At 48.9% G+C, this 12,410-nt stretch overlaps 1 protein-coding gene across 1 annotated transcript in view; it reads left to right on the top strand.

Moving 5' to 3' along the window:
• The first annotated feature begins 930 nt into the window (after nucleotides 1–930).
• Nucleotides 931–12,410, top strand: part of LOC144752824 (uncharacterized) — a 142,414-nt gene continuing 130,934 nt past the window's right edge. The window contains exons 1-2 of the mRNA XM_078640672.1: nucleotides 931–2,405; nucleotides 10,956–11,570. The gene's annotated coding sequence lies outside the window, so the exon portion shown is untranslated. The remainder of the gene's footprint in view (nucleotides 2,406–10,955; nucleotides 11,571–12,410) is intronic.

Raw genomic sequence — 12,410 nt, 5'->3', positions numbered from 1 at the left:
GGATATGCATACACCCGGACAGTGAGAATTCATGGAAGGCTGAGACTAATCGACCACAATAAACATTCCAGAAGAGCAGAATCTGAAGCTAGACTGGGAGAATTCATCCTAGGAAGTGAATCAGCCTCATCAGAGCCAGAAATCTCGAGCCTTTCAAAGGAAGGTTGGCAAAGAACAACAACTCCTAGAAAACAACTACTGATATCTAAGACCAGACCAGAGACAATTAGGGAAGATCGTGAGCTAGAAGATAAGGAACAATTTGACCATATTGATGTTCACAACCTTAAATTGGAGTCAATCAACATTAAAAGACCTAAGAAGGGAAAAAAGGTAAATCGAAAGTACTCCGGTCCAGACTGGACATGCCTTGCCAAAATAAAGTTTGACTCAGATGGCTACTTGATGTACTCAGAAGAGCTTCCTTGATACTAAAAGGACTTATGCTGACAAAGATCCTGCACACAAATGTAGGAGAGTAGGGGCTGCTATCCTATGGTCACCCCAAATTTTAGCTTTTTGCTTCACTGGTTTTCGACTACTGAGGCTGTGGGCCTGCTAATCAGACCCCAGCCTGCTGTTCTCTCTCTAAATTATTAATACATGTGCTATAGGTACATACCACAATTGGAAATGGAATCCTTGTCAGCCCCTGTACCATGCACTATAGGTGCTCAGGGCATAGGTGCCACCAAGGCCTACCAGGGGCTGCAGCATATCTTTTGCCACCCCTGGCTGGTTCTTAAATTGACACAACTGGCTGATTACTCAGCTGGGGTAAGGTGGTGTAATCACCCCTTGCTTAGATATAGTATACCTATATCTAAACCTATATCTGGACACATAAAAACCTGTGAGCCACTCCTATGGAAGGCCTTATCAATCCTGGAGGCAGAGTGCGTGGTTTAATGTGAGATGGAGCTCTAGCATGAGCTGAGCCTGTCTGCAGCCGTCAGGAACAAATCCCTAAGCTGTTTCAGGATAATGCCATACCATATACTCTTAAGTGCATTATAATCCTCGCGGTTATATAGCAACTTTGGTTTGGCTTTATCAAAACATGTCGTGTAAGGTGTCATACGATTTGGAATACTATCCCCTCGCCAGTTCTGGCGACGGGGATAGCATTCCACCCCTCTAGAGGGGTAAGACATGTTACTTTACTTAAATGCGGTTAATTTCTAAAAGGACCTTGGATCCACAAAATGGATGCTTCTGCCACAGACACAAGTCTGACCCCCTGAAGCTGACCGAAACTCAGCCAAGGGGGCCTGGACAAAGGGTTTCCTGTCGCAGGGAGGTGTTACACCCCCCCAGACAGGAGATAGTGGATTGTAGCAGGGAGGTTTGAAAGAAACCAGACACAGCATGGGGAGCACAAGGCTGCCCCTTGCATAATCCGGCCAAACCGGTTCTGGGGCACTCCAGCCCTCGTGCCAGCGCGGCCTGGATCAAAGGAAGGGGGTGTATCCACCCACTTACTGGGTCCCACCCATAGGAGGGGACCTAGCAGGTAATCCAGCCCCCTAGATTGGTATAAGAATGGGAGCAGTGCCAAAGCACTCAGATTATCCTGATGAAACATAAGAAACGAAACTCTGGACCCTTCGACATCCTACTCAACGTAGAAGACTGAAGAATCTCCCTTGTGGTCAAGGAGGGACCACCCTGTGCAAACAGGCACCATCCAGCCCTCGACGTCTGCTTTGTTGCAGTTCCCGCCGGAACTCGAGCGATAGAGATCGACGAGATCAAGCTTGCCTGCCTTCTAACAGCCCGATCCACAGTCCCTGCAGAGCTGAGACCCGTGGAGGCGACCGGAAGCGTGGGGCACGCCATCTTGAAAAGACCACGAGACGCTGACCGTGCAGCCCACGAGTGACCCTCAAAGCTGTACACCTGGGTTTGAGAAGCCCCAGCCCTGAGCCACTCTTGCACCGAAGTTCAGCCCTCCACACTCGACGAGTGCTGCGTGGGGCCCTTCTGCTTCTTTTGGCTCAACGCGTTGGCCCGGTCACTTGCCAGCCGGCTTGTGGCCCCTGTGCCGACGAAACTTGAAAAACGACTTGCGATTCTGTTTGCTCCAGATTTGCACCAGCTCCCCTGAAAAGGAGCCCCCACTCTGACCCTCCTGGTCCGAGTGAGAAGCAATCTTCCGGTTCCGCGTGGATTGCTTTTGCCAAGTGTTGTTTGCTCCAATCTTGAAGCCGACAGCGCCGACGGCGAGAGCCTGCGTGGGACAGATCGTGACCTGCTCCTGGACTTCGTAGATGCCCCAGAGTCCACGTGACAGCGGAGAGAAGCTCCTCGACAACCACCTGATTGCGCCCAACATTGCCTGGTTCCGTCCTGGTTCCACCCTGGTCACTGCTGAGTGACCCAGACTCTGTCCCCTCTGCTTTCAGGTACTTTTCGACTTCGATCCACTCTTGGATCCCACCGGACACTTCTCCTTCCCAGCGCCTGCAGCCTCTTCAGCTCCAAGCACAAAGAATCAGCGTGACCAAACCCGACACTACTTCGACCCTGTGCACCTGATTGCGCCCGACATTGCCTGGTTCCGTCCTGGTTCCACCCTGGTCACTGCTGAGTGACCCAGACTCTGTCCCCTCTGCTTTCAGGTACTTTTCGACTTCGATCCACTCTTGGATCCCACCGGACACTTCTCCTTCCCAGCGCCTGCAGCCTCTTCAGCTCCAAGCACCAAGAATCAGCGTGACCAAACCCGACACTACTTCGACCCTGTGCACCCGCTTCCTGTGGGTGAGGTAACATTGCAACGCTGGTGTTCCCACACTGGTACACACCTCTAGGGTCTGTGTCTTAAGTTTTGTCCCTCTAGGTTCAGCGGAAGTGTCCTTAAACTCTATTTGTGTAACTTTTACGCACCATTGACTAACATTGGTGCATGCGTGCGCTTTCAGCGCTGCACCCGAATCCCGCTGGCTTTTCCCGACTTCAGCATTGCTTGTCCCGACTGCTCCCAGCGATTCCCTAGGCCCTAGGCCTAACCACTGTTCGATTGGTATCTCTTATACCACTTGTTTAGTATGTTATGTTATGTTATTTATTTCTTCTATAGCGCACGGCTACTCCAAAGGAGCATCCCGGCGCTTTAGCGAAGAAAACTTATGCAGAGTGACAAACATAACAACTAAAAGCTGAAAGAAAAAAAAGAAACCAAAATAGAAAACCCTATACAGAAAAGAGCCAGGTCTTTAGTTCCTTCCTGAAAACAAGAAGATTACTTGCCCTTCTTAAAGCCAAAGGGAGCTCATTCCAGCCCCGCGAGGCCAGGTAACGAAATGCCCGGCCTCCAGTTCTGGAGCGCTTAATGACCGGCACAGCCACTTTGGCCAATGAAGCAGAACGTAGAGCCCTGCTAGGCTGGTAAAAAGAAAAAAGTTTCCCGATATACTTGGGACCAATACCATGAAGGGCTTTGAAAAAAAGAGTGAGGCTTTTAAAAAGGATCCTCTTAGAGATGGGCAACCAATGCAAAGCTTTTAAAAGCTCAGCAGCGTTGGCCCGTCTCGAAAGTCCGTAAATAGTATATGGTCTGAGTGGCCCCTCGCCCTCATCCATATTGGTGCAACTTTGTATGTTATACTGTGCTTTTGATTTAACGCTTGTGCCCCTTTATTCATAAAGAGTACTGGGGATTATTGTGAGTAATAAATACATATATTTTTATAATATATACTTGTGTGGTGTCCTTTCATTTGATATTACAGGATTGTGATTGGTAAAACAGCTCGCTTAACACAACCTCTTGAGTTAAGCCTTTAAGGCTGCTTAGTCTATGCTACCCTTAAGATAGCTTGTCTATAAGGTTGACTTACAACCAGACACCATAAGGGGATATTTGGACTGATACAAGGTGGTTCCAGAATTGGAGACATCATATATCAGGCCAACTTCTCACATTGGTGAGCAGCGGTGGGATTTGAGCTTGCTGTTTGTTTTACCATTGCAATCTTTTTATCAAATTGAAAGATCACATCAAGTACCTTAGGTACATATAAATCAAAAGCTTAGCATATTAAGTTCTACTGAACTTAGTAGTTGTAGATTAAAGGGATTAGCACACCCTGACTACAACTCACTAGCAAGGTACAGTAGGAACTTAGTGTAGGTAAGTGCACCACTTACACCTCACTAGCAGTCATGTTTTTCACAGGTGAAGCTTCAGGCTCTCTGCCTGTGACAGTTGACCTTACCAAGGCAACTTCCAGCTATGACAAACTTAGCCACAAAGACTTGTGTGCCTTGTGCATATCAAGAGGGCTAAAAAGGGGCAGAGGTCCCACCATTCCAGCTCTGATAGCCATTCTAGAACAGGATGACTTAGCTAAGGCGAGTATAGCTCCCCTAGACTTAGGAGATGGAGTGAACCCCCCTGTAACTGATTCCACTCCAGAGGAGGAAGATGTAGAGGAGGAAGAGGAGGAGGATTCAGATGTAGAGGATCCTGAAAATGAGGATCAGAGGGGTAGCCAGGTCATAATTGCCAGGCTTAACCAGGCCAACTTAGACCTACTGGGGAATGGAGAGGGCCAGCACCTCCCCAGATCCCACCATATCATTCTCCCAGGCAACAGAAGAGTGAGATCTCCCTCAGGGGACTCTCATACTTCTAGTGCCTCAAGAGAATCTCAGAGAGGAATGACTTCCTCTCAGAAGATAGAGCATAGGGCCAGAATGAGGGCTGTCAAACTCCAGATAGAGAGGGAGGAGGTAACCTTGGCTCAAGCTAGACTTGCCTTGGCAAGAGAACAAACGTTGTGTGGCTTAGATGCCACTGGTGGCAGCAATATTCCTAGAGAGAAAGACAGAAGCTATGATAATAGAAACCTGACAAAAATTGTGCCCCCCTACAAGGAAGGGGATGACATCCACAAATGGATGACTGCACTTGAGAGAGCCTGCATGGTACAGCAGGTTCCTCCGGATCAGTGGGCTGCAATTTTATGGTACTACTTTTCTGAGAAAGGGAGGCATAGGCTCCTCACAGTTAGACCTGAGGATGCCAAAAACTCTCTGTCCTGAAGAGTGCTCTTATTGAAGGGTTTGGCCTAACCACTGAGCAATACAGGTTCAGAGACACCCAAAAAGCACAGACTCAGGACTGGACTGATTTCGTTGATTGTGCCACTAAGGCTCTGGAGGGTTGGTTGCAGGGAAGTAAAGTTTCAGACTATACAGGATTGTACAATCTTATGAGAGAACAGATCCTTAATAACTGTACAAACCAACTGTTGCATCAATACCTTATTGACTCTGATCTGACCTCTCCCCAAGAATTGGGAAAGAAGGCAGACAAATGGGTCGGAACAAGGATTAAGCAGAAACCCCAGAACCAAGGTGGTGACCAGAAGAAAACAGACCAGAAGGGTGGGAATCAGAAAGAAAAAGAAAAGGACCAGAAGTCTTCAGGCCCCCAAACTAATAATAAGGAGGGTGGTTCCCAAAATGGAAACAAGAAAAAGAAGAACGATGGCCCAAAGAAACCTTGGTGTAATACCTGCAAATCAGTTTCACACTGGGGCAGTGAATGCACCAAGAAAAATCCAGTCCCCACCACTGTAGCTCCTAAAGCACCTGCACCCCCTAGTACAGTCAACATTGGTGGAACACAGCCAAAGGGTGTAGTAGGGTTAACCCTGGGTACTGAGGTAGGATCTGGCCTAGTCAGAATCCCTACTCAGGCAGTTCTCCTATATGATGTGGACCTAGCTTTGTCCACTACAGTGAGTCCCAGTAACCTGGGCAAATATAGGCAGACGCCTTTGATAAATGAGAAACTGGCTCAGGCCTACAGGGACACATGTGCCAGTGTCACAATGGTGACACCTGACTTTGTGGACCCTGGACAGATTGTACTAGGTGAAAGTTACCTAGTGACCAATGCAAGCAACTCCACTACTTCCCATAGTGTGGCAGTTGTGAACTTCTCCTGGGGAGGGTAGATGGCCTAAAGAAAGTTGTTGTGAGTGCAGACCTTCCAGTAGACTGTCTGTTAGGCAATGATCTTGAAAGCTCAGTTTGGTCAGAAGTGGAGTACAGGACTCATGCAAAAATGCTAGGGATTTCAGCACATGTCCTTGCAGTGACAAGGACTCAGGCTAAGAAGTGCCTTCCTGAACCAGTGGTGGATCTTGGAACAATAGACCAACCACAACCCAAGAGAAGGAGCAAAAGGGTAAAGGCTATGTCTTCCCCCTTGCCCCAGGTTGAGGATCAGATTTCAGAGGAAACTGATTCTGCAGTCCAAGAGGAGACTGTCTCTGAGGAACTTGAACCTGATCAGGTTGAGTTCCTGGGGACAGGGGGACCCTCAAGGGCAGACCTGAGGCAGGCTCAATTAGATTGCCCTTCACTTGAACCCCTCAGACAGCAAGCTGCTGCTGAGGCTGCAGGGAATGCCCAAGGTACCCATAGTGTGTATTGGGATGATGGACTCCTTTACTCAGAGGCTAGAGACCCCAAGCCTGGTACAACCAGGAGGTTGGTCATACCTTTGAAGTTTAGGGGTTTCCTTCTTACCTTGGCCCATGATATTCCCCTTGCAGGACACTTAGGCCAGAACAAGACGTGGGACAGGCTTGTTTCACACTTTCACTGGCCTCATATGTCAGAAAATGTCAAGGAGTTTTGTCGCTCCTGTGTCACTTGCCAAGCCAGTGGTAAGTCAGGTGGCACCACAAAGGCCCCCCTCATACCACTACCTGTGGTGGGGGTACCCTAAGAGTTCGAATAGATATTGGGGGTCCCATGGATCCTCAAACAGCATCTGGGAACAGATTTATACTGGTGGTAGTGGATCATGCCACCAGGTATCCAGAAGCTATTCCCCTGAGGACCACCACAGCACCTGTGGTGGCAAAAGCCCTCATTGCAGTTTTCTCAAGAGTGGGCTTTCCAAAGGAGGTATTGTCAGACAGAGGTGCTAACTTCATGTCTAGCTATTTAAAAGCAATGTGGAAGGAATGTGGAGTAAACTACAAGTTTACCACACTCTATCACCCACAGTGCAATGGGCTTGTGGAGAGATTCAACAAGACCCTCAAGGGAATGATAAAAGGTTTACCAGAGAAGCTTAGGCGGAGATGGGACATCCTTTTACCCTGCTTGCTCTTTGCTTACAGAGAGGTCCCACAGAAGGGGGTTGGCTACAGCCCTTTTGAACTTTTGTTTGGCCACCCTGTGAGGGGTCCAATATGTTTGGTGAAGGAAGGATGGGAGTTACCTCTCAAAAAGCCTAAGCTAGATGTAGTGGACTATGTACTTGGTCTCCGCTCCCGGATGGCTGAGTATATGGAAAGAGCATCCAAAAACCTGGAGGCAAGCCAAGAATTACAGAAAGCTTGGCATGACCAAAAGGCTGTTCTGGTTGAGTTCCAGCCAGGGCAGAAGGTGTGGTTGTTGGAGCCAGTGGCCCCAGCAGCACTCCAGGACAAATGGACTGGACCCTACCCTATCATTGAGAAAAAGGGAGAAGTCACCTACTTGGTTGACTTTGGAACCCCTAAGAGCCCCCACAGGGTGCTCCATGTAAATCGTTTGAAAGCATTTGTGGACAGGGAGGACAGTTTTGCAAGCCCACAGACATTTGTTTTCACTCACACCCAGTCAAACTAACTGGTGCACCCATGAGGTGGACACTGGTGACAGTCTGCCTGTCAAGAATAAAATCTACAGGCAACCTGACCATGTCATGTATAAAGGCTGAGGTGCAAAAGATGTTGGAGCTTGGAGTGATTGAGCCATCAGAGAGCCCATGGGCCAGCCCAATGGTCCTTGTGCCAAAACCTCATACCCAAGATGGAAAGAGAGAAATGAGGTTTTGTGTGGACTACAGAGGTCTCAATGCTGTCACTAGGACATATGCACATCCCATTCCAAGAGCAGATGAGCTCATTGATAGATTGGCTTCTGCCAAGTTTCTGAGCACATTTGATTTGACAGCTGGCTACTGGCAGATCAGACTAGCTGAAGAGTCAAAAGCCAAGACAGCATTCTCTACCCCTAGTGGACATTATCAGTTTGTGGTGATGCCCTTTGGTTTGAAGAATGCACCTGCCACTTTCCAAAGGTTGGTGAACCAAGTCCTTGCTGGGTTGGGTGACTTTTGTGCAGCATATCTAGATGATATTGCTGTCTTTAGCTCCACCTGGGAGGATCACCTGATCCACCTGAAGAAGGTTCTTGAGGCCCTGCAAAAGGCAGGCCTGACTATCAAGGCTACCAAGTGCCAGATAGGGCAGAGTAAGGTTGTATACCTGGGCCACCTAGTAGGTGGGGGTCAGGTTCAGCCCCTGGAGAGCAAAATCCAGACCATACAGGACTGGGCTCCTCCAGTTACCCAGACACAAGTCAGAGCCTTCTAGGGCCTGACTGGGTATTACAGAAAGTTTGTGAAGAACTATGGGTCCATTGTGACACCACTAAATGACTTGACATCCAAGAAGATGCCAAAAAAGGTTCAGTGGACAGTTAGCTGTCAAAAGGCATTTGATGACCTGAAGAAGGCCATGTGCTCTGCACCTATCCTGAATAGTCCTGACTACTCCAAACAGTTCATTGTACAGACAGATGCTTCTGAGTTGGGGGTGGGAGCTGTGCTCTCACAACTTAATCAAGATGGTCAAGACCAGCCCATTGCTTTCATTAGCAGAAGGCTGACCCCCAGGGAGAAACGTTGGACAGCCATTGAGAGGGAGGCCTTTGCTGTGGTTTGGGCCCTGAAGAAGTTGAGGTCCTACTTGTTTGGAACTCACTTCCTAGTTCAGACAGACCATAAGCCCCTCTTGTGGCTAAATCAGATGAAGGGTGAAAATCCCAAACTGCTCAGGTGGTCCATTTCCCTACAGGGGATGGACTTTACAGTGGAGCACCGCCCAGGGACTGACCATGGTAATGCAGATGGTCTCTCCAGGTACTTCCACTTAGAACATGAAGACTTATCTGGTCAAGGTTCGTTTAATGTCCCTGCGTTTGGGGGGGGGGGGAGTTGTGTAGGAGAGTAGGGTCTGCTATCCTATGGTCACCCCAAATTTTTGCTTTTTGCTTCACTGGTTTTCGACTACTGAGGCTGTGGGCCTGCTAATCAGACCCCCAGCCTGCTGTTCTCTCTCTAAATTATTAATACATGTGCTATAGGTACATACCACAATTGGAAATGGACTCCTTGTCAGCCCCTGTACCATGTACCATAGGTGCTCAGGGCATAGGTGCCACCAAGGCCTACCAGGGGCTGCAGCATATCTTCTGCCACCCCTGGATGGTTCTTAAATTGACACAACTGGCTGATCACTCAGCTGGGGTAAGGTGGTGTAATCACCCCTTGCTTAGATATAGTATACCTATATCTAAACCTATATCTGGACACATATAAACCTGTGAGCCACTCCTATGGAAGGCCTTATCAATCCTGGAGGCAGAGTGCGTGGTTTAATGTGAGATGGAGCTCTAGCATGAGTTGAGTCTGTCTGCAGCCGTCGGGAACAAATCCCTAAGCTGTTTCAGGATAATGCCATACCATATACTCTTAAGTGCATTATAATCCTCGCGGTTATATAGCAACTTTGGTTTGGCTTTATCAAAACATGTCGTGTAAGGTGTCATACGATTTGGAATACTATCCCCTCGCCAGTTCTGGCGACGGGGATAGCATTCCACCCCTCTAGAGGGGTAAGACATGTTACTTTACTTAAATGCGGTTAATTTCTAAAAGGACCTTGGATCCACAAAATGGATGCTTCTGCCACAGACACAAGTCTGACCCCCTGAATCTGACCGAAACTCAGCCAAGGGGGCCTGAACAAAGGGTTTCCTGTTGCAGGGAGGTGTTACACCCCCCCCCAGACAGGAGATAGTGGATTGTAGCAGGGAGGTTTGAAAGAAACCAGACACTGCATGGGGAGCACAAGGCTGCCCCTTGCATAATCCGGCCAAACCGGTTCTGGGGCACTCCAGCCCTCGTGCCAGCGCGGCCTGGATCAACGGAAGGGGGTGTATCCACCCACTTCCTGGGTCTCACCCATAGGAGGGGACCTAGCAGGTAATCCAGCCCCCTAGATTGGTATAAGAATGGAAGCAGTGCCAAAGCACTCAGATTATCCTGATGAAACATAAGAAACGAAATTCAGGACCCTTCGACATCCTACTCAACGTAGAAGACTGAAGAATCTCCCTTGTGGTCAAGGAGTGACCACCCTGTGCAAACAGGCACCATCCAGCCCTCGATGTCTGCTTTGTTGCAGTTCCCGCCGGAACTCGAGCGACAGAGATCGACGAGATCAAGCTTGCCTGCCTTCTAACAGCCCGATCCACAGTCCCTGCAGAGCTGAGACCCGTGGAGGCGACCGGAAGCGTGGGGCTCGCCATCTTGAAAAGACCACAAGATGCTGACCGTGCAGCCCACGAGTGACCCTCGAAGCTGTACACCGGGGTTTGAGAAGCCCCAGCCCTGAGCCACTCTTGCACCGAAGTTCAGCCCTCCACACTCGACGAGTGCTGCGTGGGGCGCTTCTGCTTCTTTTGGCTCAACGCGTTGGCCCGGTCACTTGCCAGCCGGCTTGTGGCCCCTATGCCGACGAAACTTGAAAAACAACTTGCGATTCTGGTTGCTCCAGATTTGCACCAGCTCCCCTGAAAAGGAGCCCCCACTCTGACCCTCCTGGTCCGAGTGAGAAGCAATCTTCCTGTTCCGCGTGGATTGCTTTTGCCAAGTGTTGTTTGCTCCAATCTTGAAGCCGACAGCGCCGACGGCGAGAGCCTGCGTAGGACAGATCGTGACCTGCTCCTGGACTTCGTAGATGCCCCAGAGCCCACGTGACAGCGGAGAGAAGCTCCTCGACAACCACCTGATTGCGCCCGACATTGCCTGGTTCCGTCCTGGTTCCACCCTGGTCACTGCTGAGTGACCCAGACTCTGTCCCCTCTGCTTTCAGGTACTTTTCGACTTCGATCCACTCTTGGATCCCACCGGACACTTCTCCTTCCCAGCGCCTGCAGCCTCTTCAGCTCCAAGCACCAAGAATCAGCGTGACCAAACCCGACACTACTTCGACCCTGTGCACCCGCTTCCTGTGGGTGAGGTAACATTGCAACGCCGGTGTTCCCACACTGGTACACACCTCTAGGGTCTGTGTCTTAAGTTTTGTCCCTCTAGGTTCAGCGGAAATGTCCTTAAACTCTATTTGTGTAACTTTTACGCACCATTGACTAACATTGGTGCATGCGTGCGCTTTCAGCGCTGCACCCGAATCCCGCGGGCTTTTCCCGACTTCAGCATTGCTTGTCCCGACTGCTCCCAGCGATTCCCTAGGCCTAAACACTGTTCGATTGGTATCTCTTATACCACTTGTTTAGTATATGGTCTGAGTGGCCCCTCGCCCTCATCCATATTGGTGCAACTTTGTATGTTATACTGTGCTTTTGATTTAACGCTTGTGCCCCTTTATTCATAAAGAGTACTGGGGATTATTGTGAGTAATAAATACATATATTTTTATAATATATACTTGTGTGGTGTCCTTTCATTTGATATTACAGGATTGTGATTGGTAAAACAGCTCGCTTAACACGACCTCTTGAGTTAAGCCTTTAAGGCTGCTTAGTCTATGCTACCCTTAAGATAGCTTGTCTATAAGGTTGACTTACAACCAGACACCATAAGGGGATATTTGGACTGATACAAGGTGGTTCCAGAATTGGAGACATCATATATCAGGCCAACTTCTCACAACAAACAATTGACAAAATGTTGAAAGGATGAATAGAGAGCTAGTATAACGGTTAAAGGACCATAGCTCCTTAAAGCTTTCCTGGAAGCCAATAACTTCCTAATGGAGTGAAGAGAGAAAGGAAGATTGTTCCAAAGATGTGTGGCTTCCACTGAGAAGGCTCTGTCCTCAACTTGTGCCTTTTTAACCTTCGGGACAATCAACAGGTTGGCGACAGCAGAATGAAGAGGACACTTAGGGCAATACCATTTAAATTTCTTTTGAAGAAAACAAGGCTTGGCTGCTGATTAGCCGAGTACAATGCAGATGAACCATTTTAGCGTAACGTGTCCAAGGCATCGGATACTGATGAATGGCGAGGGCCGTGAAGGGAAGTTTAGCAGCTGCAACTTGTATTCAAAAGAGATGTTTGAGCAGGTATTTCAGGGAACCTAAGATTAACGAATTGCAATAATCGAGAAAGCTCAGGATAGAAGGCTGCACTACAAGGGAATAAGTGTGACTGGGGAGCCGCTTGTAGTCGTTTTCTGTGCTTGCTCTGCCTTTGGGGTCTTAAAGCTACCAAATCGGACATTGGACCTGCGCTGATTGAGAGCCTTCATCTGAGGTCGGGGCAGTGGATTCCACGGACATTTCTTCTGTGTGGTGACGGGCGGGACT

The sequence above is a fragment of the Lissotriton helveticus genome, chromosome 5_1 (assembly GCF_964261635.1).
Source record: "Lissotriton helveticus chromosome 5_1, aLisHel1.1, whole genome shotgun sequence".
Classification (NCBI taxonomy): Eukaryota; Metazoa; Chordata; class Amphibia; order Caudata; family Salamandridae; genus Lissotriton; species Lissotriton helveticus.
The sequence above is the reverse complement of the archived record's forward strand: the minus strand, read 5'-3'. Positions and strand labels throughout refer to the sequence as shown.